Here is a 6567-nt window from a genome sequence, read left to right on the forward strand (position 1 = left end):
GAAAGGTGTCCCCTTGTATGCGTTTCGCAATGTTTTGACCCATTAGGCCTGGCTTCTTACTCTGTTACAGCACAACATTGACAGCTAAGGCTCAGCAAGGGTTTTCTCAGAGACTTGATCCTTCCAGCGAGCACTTAGTACCAGATTACTCTGCTAGCTCTGTTTGTGGAGCCTGTGACAGGTCTAGGCTTGCGTCAGGAGCAGATACCAAGTACAGAGACACTGAAGCTGTTTCTCCCTGCAGCAGATGCACACCCCTACCCTCCCAAAACACTGTCAGGGTGCTGCTGTGAGCAGCTGCCCTCCTGCCCATCCCAGTTCTGGCCACCTATGGTCAGACAAGTGCCTGTGAGCAGGGCACAGCCTGAGGCATCAGTCTCATTTCACTCTTGCCTGCCAGCACAAACCTGCAAGGAAAATCCAGTCACAAGCACGTAAGTCACTTCCTTCCTTAGCCACGCACATGATGCACCAAAGCCTAAACCAGCCCTGTTACTGGTCAAGGTCCCGCTGCATTTTTGCACTGACTCAAGCAGGGTCTTGACAACAGAGAGTGCACCCATAACACCCAGGGCTATGACTGCTCAGGTGATCCTTGTCCAGGCAAGGGAGTAACACGGGCAAGCAGGCCTGAGGAGGGGAGGGGTGCCAGGCACAGCATGGATTTACGATTCATCTGACTCCAAAGGTGAGCATTGCAATTACCACAGGGTCACAATGGCATCTCCCCATGGCCTGTCAGGGTGTACAAAAAGGGCTGGAGGTCTCTTAAGGAAAAACGAGAAGGGAAGGGCACAACAAATCTGTCAGACAAATCACAGAGCCAGCCAACTCACTGGGAGGCAGTTTAGGCCAACCATTGTATGCGCTTGTCAGTATAAAGGTTCTGCCTCATGCACAGCACATGAGGAGCTCCGCTTGCTCATGACCACCATCTGCCCACTTGTTTTGCTCAAAGCCTATTGCAGGTACATGTCTCACAGACCAAACACCTGGCATACCTGCAGGCTTCAGAGAAACAACTGGGATGTCAGGAGGAGCTGAGGTCCAAATTGCACCCTGTAAATCAAACACAAAGAAATACAAATAATTTCTGAGCAACTTCAGAGATGTGACAGACTGCTTTGTTTCAGTAACATGTAAAGCCTTTAAACTAGGATTTTCCAGCAGCCTTGCCATGCCAGACTGGTGGCTTATGAATCAAGTTTTATCTGTCACATCAGCAATGCAAATATGTCAATTCCTGGGGCAAAGGAGGTTTAAGGCTCTTACCCTAAGGAGAGCAGGCTCTAGTCTGAGCAGTGCTTTACTCTCTGTAAAGAAAGAAGATGCTTACACCAGCCACAGAGCATCTCTCCAGCACAAGCTTTGTTTTCCTGGGGGTCTTTAATAACAGCACATCATTAGAAGGCAAGAACAACTCCACACAAAAATCTCTCTCAAGCACACAGACACTGAGTATCCAGCAGTGTTGGGAAAACACAAGTAGCTATCAGTAGGTACTTATGTATAAACTGAATTGAATTATACCAGCACTTTGCTACCCACAGCACAAATGTTATTGTTTCTGCAAGAAGGAGATTTAAGAAAAGCATGTGTTGCCACATGCCTTGAGCAAAACCTTCTGCTCGTGCCTGGCATGCTAACCAGCCACCAGCCTTTGCTAAGGGTCAGAGACTGTGGCAGGCTCTGGAAATACAGATCCTACATGCAGAAAGGGTAATTGAAATGTGCAACATCACCATTTCCCTTCTGATACAAGCCACACTAAGGTATTGTTTATCAGCAATGGAAGATGAAGGAGAAGAAAAGTAAAATACCTTTTTTTCCCAGTTGTTTCTTATGTCCTGAGAAAGCACATCACACTAGCTGCTCTAGGTACTTGGATTGCCAGCTGCACACAAGACCCAGCTGTCTCACACTGAGCCATGTACAGCCTTGCAGCTTTATCTCCTCTTGGAAAAGTTAGCTTTTGACCTCTGCCCTTGCACCTCCAACATCTCTGAGCACTTAAAAACCTTCTCCATGGCCCTTGTGGCTATTGAAAATCTTATGCAAACTTTGAGAAGCAGAACGGCTGTTTTGAAGACTGCCTCACAGAGGAAAACAAAGCAAGCAACTCCTGCACAGCTCTGCTTCTGGTTTCTGAGCCCAGCATCCCTGGGAAGGGGCCACTCTGCTTTCTCCTTTCAGTGCTCCAGATAAGGCCCTCACATAAAGTTGGGTACTAGCCACTTTGTCCCCTGACAGTGCACTCTCTGAACAGGAGAGAAACTGAGCCCAACATCAGTTACTGGTGAGGGTTTGGTACCATGAGGCAGGAGTATTTTACTACTGTCACTAAAAATCCAGAGATTTCATCTCACTGGTATCCAAAAGCATACATTTTTAACTTAATCTCATTTTCTAGTTAGCCATGAACTTCAGACTGCATTCATGCCTTTAAACTAACAGGACTTTCAGGGATGAAGCACGGTGCAGACCTTGTTGCTGCCAAACCCAGCTAGTACCTTACCCTCCCTTTAGGTCTGCCAGAGCAGACTGCCCAGACAGCACCACAGAGGACAACACTCGGCCACAGAGCGCAGTCCCTGGGGCACTGCCGCCTCCGTTCTCCTACTCCAGAAGTGGATGCAGTGGCAGAGAGGATGAAATCTGCTACCCTGCCACAAAACTCTGCTGGAGGACACAAACGCCCCCCCAGCTTCAGTCCACATCCCAGAGTAGAGGAATACAAGGCCTTACCCCAAAAAACACCTCCATCTACCAACTCAGGGGAGGTTTCTCTAGCTCTGAAACCCCAAGTCTGAGCAGCACTTTAGCCACATAGAGAAAGGGCACAGTTTTGTTTTTCCAGTGACCATAGCAATGCTGTGCTTTTTTCTGGGGTCTGGGCTTTTGTTTTAAGTGGCACAGAGCCAGGCAGACCTACATAAGCAATAGCAAAACAGCTCTGGTCTAGCACAGTCCCTGTTAAAATCTTACTTCTGGCTCAGTGAACAGGAAGCTAAAAATTAACTACCTCCCTTGAGCACACCTCCACAAAAGCCCCTTTTGTAGGGCACACAGGAGCAGGCAGGACAACACAGTGCAGGAAGCAGCCAGAGCTTACAGAGGGGCTGTGGTGTGCAGCAACAGAGAGTGGAGACATCCTCCTGAGCAGGCAAGAACGTGCTGGACGTTATGTATCACAGGATCTCACCCTAAACACATTTGGTACCCAGCACTCCATGGCTGGTGACAAGGGAGAGAACACCCAGGAAGGAGAGAGATTCCTTTTTTCCCCAGGAGGAAGGCAGAGTTTGCTGCCACCCCTGTTCAGAATGACTTACTCATTGCTGGGAAGTGCCGAGAGCAGCAACTGTTCCCCAGTTTTTGCACAGCAAGTTCCATCCTGCCCGAAGGCATGTGTCAGAGCTGGTGTCCAGCAACCAAAGGAAGCCCACACAAGCCAGGAGAGCAGCAGGGCAGTCACTGGGTCCAAACAAGGTGACAAAATCATCAGCTCCTCTTGACCCACCTCAAGAAGTTTTGCTTTGGGCAATTAGCTTGAAGACCAACATACATGCCTGTTAGTGATTTACATTCTTAGTGCCTTAATCTGAGTGCATGGGAGCTGTTTGTGAAACCCAAGGAGCTCATCTACGGAAATGCAGCCCTTGTTATCTGCAGCACAAGCTTCCTCCTGCTAATTGGAGACCAGATCTGTGCAAACTATCCTACAAGTCTGGAACATCCTATTTCCCTCATCACCAGTGTAAGTCATTTACTTTTTACAGTTCATGCAGAGCAAGGTGACCATTTCACAGCAAGAACCATTCATCTGGACAAACGATCTTGATTCAAGTGTATTAGTAATAAACAGGAATAAAAGCAGAGATTTTTTTAGGCACCGAATGAGATGCTGAGGAGGTTTGCCAGACCACAGTAGTGCTGGGTCTCTCAACTGTCCTCCACAGCCTTCCCCACAGCATCTTCCTTTTGTTCCTGTTTTGGCTCATTAAAAAAAAAAAACAAAACAAACAAACAAACAAACAAACAAAAACCCAGAAAAGAAAACTTGGAAGCATAGGAGACCCAGATACACCGAATAGCAGGAGACTATTCCACAAAACTGGTATCTAGGGAATTTCATTTATTAAGGAACTCCATGACCTCCGTTTGGCTGAGGATTTTGGACAGTCAGAGCAAGAAAGCAACAGTAGTTTCCTCAGGATGGGGCAAACCAAGAGGAGGGGGAGAGAGGAGGCGAGCATTGACAGAGGGCAGTGCAGGGAAAATTAAACACCAAGATGGGAGCACATAGTGGAAAAGGCAAGGCTGGAGAAACAGGAATGGAAAAAGGACACAAGAGCAAACATGCAAACAGAGGAGAAAAGTCAGAAGGCTGGCAGGAGGGAAGGCTTGAAGTGCAGGTAGCTGGGGAAAGGAGCTGGGAGGAGAGAAATCAAAATAAGAAAGGGAAGCCACTTTAAAAGGCAGACCTGGTTAGTCAGAAGCAGAGGTGGAACAGAGGGAAAGTGCACAGCCCCAAGCCACCCTGTACCCACCAGCACTACACAGCCCTCTGCCTAAGTCTGCGACAATGGTCCCTACCGGGGCAGATCCACCAGCATCTGTACTCCTGCAGCAGCTCTGCCTTAATGAGCCTTATAATTACATTTTTATATAATCCTCAGGCAATGAATTTGCAAGCTCTGCCCCAGAGCTTGGCGTGATCATAGAATGGTTTGGGTTGGAAAGTACCTTAAAGATCACCTGCTTCCAAATCCCTGCCATGGGCAGGGACACCTCCCACCAGACCAGGTTGCCCACTTCCAGGGGGGGGGCATCCACAACTTCCCTGGGCAACCTGTTCCAGTGTTTCACCACCCTCAGATTTGTATTGGGTTTTCTGTGAGGGGTTTTGGTTTGTTTGTTGGTAGTAGGGGAGAGCTATGGACCCCTGTAAGAAGCTACTAGAAAACTTCCCTGGCTTCAGTGTCAGACCAACCTCTGACCAGGGCCAAGCCAATCAGCGTCCCTGCAAATTCATGTATTTAAGAGGGGTGCAGTGGGAGGTGTGGCCCCAGCCCTGCCCAACTGGACTGGGCCGGCCTGGCTCCATCTTAAGCTACTACCTCAGGAGCATCTTTCTTATGAGGAACGGCTGAGGGAGCTGGGTCTCTTTAGCCTGGAGAAGAGGAGACTGAGGGGTGACCTCATTCATGTTTATAAATATGTAAAGGGAGAGTGTCAGGAGGATGGAACCAGGCTCTTCTCAGTGATGTCCAATGATAGGACAAGGGGCAATGGGAGCAAGCTGGATCATAGGGTGTTCCACGTAAACATAAGGAAACACTTCTTTACTGTGAGGGTGGCAGAGCACTGGAACAGGCTGCCCAGAGAGGGTGTGGAGTCTCCTTCTCTGGAGACATTCAGAACCCTCCTGGATGTGTTCCTGTGTGACCTAGTCTAGGTGATCCTGCTCTGGCAGGGGGATTGGACTGGATGATCTTTCGAGGTCCCTTCCAACTCCTAATATTCTGTGATCCTGTGAGCCAGAATCAGCTGCAGAAACAGGGAAACACGCATGAAACACCTTAAGGGAATTAAGAGGTGCTCCTCTAAAGAGATGACATGGCCAACAGCCCACCTGAAGTGCCTCTACATGAATGCACGCAGCATTGGCAACAAACAGGGGGAGCTGAAAGCTACTGTGGACTGTATCCTTCCTGCAGCAGCATCCCTTGGTCTCTGCCAGACAATCATTACATGCTTTTGTTAGATTTCTATATATGCTCTTTTCTGTAAATTTAAAGAGGACCTTCCCTTCCAGTAAATTACAGCTCTCTGTTGACTTTCAGGCCAGTTTGTAGCTCATGTTTTCATACAGTCTGATTTGCTCCCTTTTGGCTTTTCTGAGGCACCGACTGTGGAGAAGGTTAAGCAGTTCAGCGGTTGAGTTGCTGGTATAAAAAGCCGCTACAGATTTCTGATCCAGAACACTCACCAAAACAACATACTATAGAGAAACAGCCCAGCTGGAGCCAAGTATGCATGCTATTGCATTACACACTCCCACTGTTTATTTACAAAGCAACCCCAGCAGGACTGCCATCCAACCAAGTTTCCTCAAACATGTACTTTTCATGTTCAGAAATTGTCATTGGATCAGGTTTTTTGTGGGAGGGGAGTGTAAAGCAGGACCTGCTGACAACAGGCTTCTCCAGCACATCTACCAAGAGGTGAAACACAGGTGTGCACCAGAGGGCTTGTCCACAGCTGCTGTGGGCTCTGAGATAACTGAGACACCATAGCTCACCAGAGTGCACACCCATCATCCCACCTGAGGGACCTCAGTTGTCACCACAGAAGAAAATCCCTTGCCAGGGATTCTGCAGCTTCATGCAGCCACCCTACACACCACGGTCCACATGCTACAGCACTATGCTGCGCTGGGTCAGTGTGCCCCAAAATCTCCAGTATTTCCAAATTTTGAACTGAATTGGTACAAGGATTGTGAGCACCAGCAAGGGGAGGAAAGCAGTGGCAAAAATGCCTCCAGAAGGGGAATTTCCCCTCAAG

The sequence above is a fragment of the Mesitornis unicolor genome, unplaced genomic scaffold, assembly GCF_000695765.1.
Source record: "Mesitornis unicolor isolate BGI_N332 unplaced genomic scaffold, ASM69576v1 scaffold14953, whole genome shotgun sequence".
Taxonomy (NCBI): domain Eukaryota; kingdom Metazoa; phylum Chordata; class Aves; order Mesitornithiformes; family Mesitornithidae; genus Mesitornis; species Mesitornis unicolor.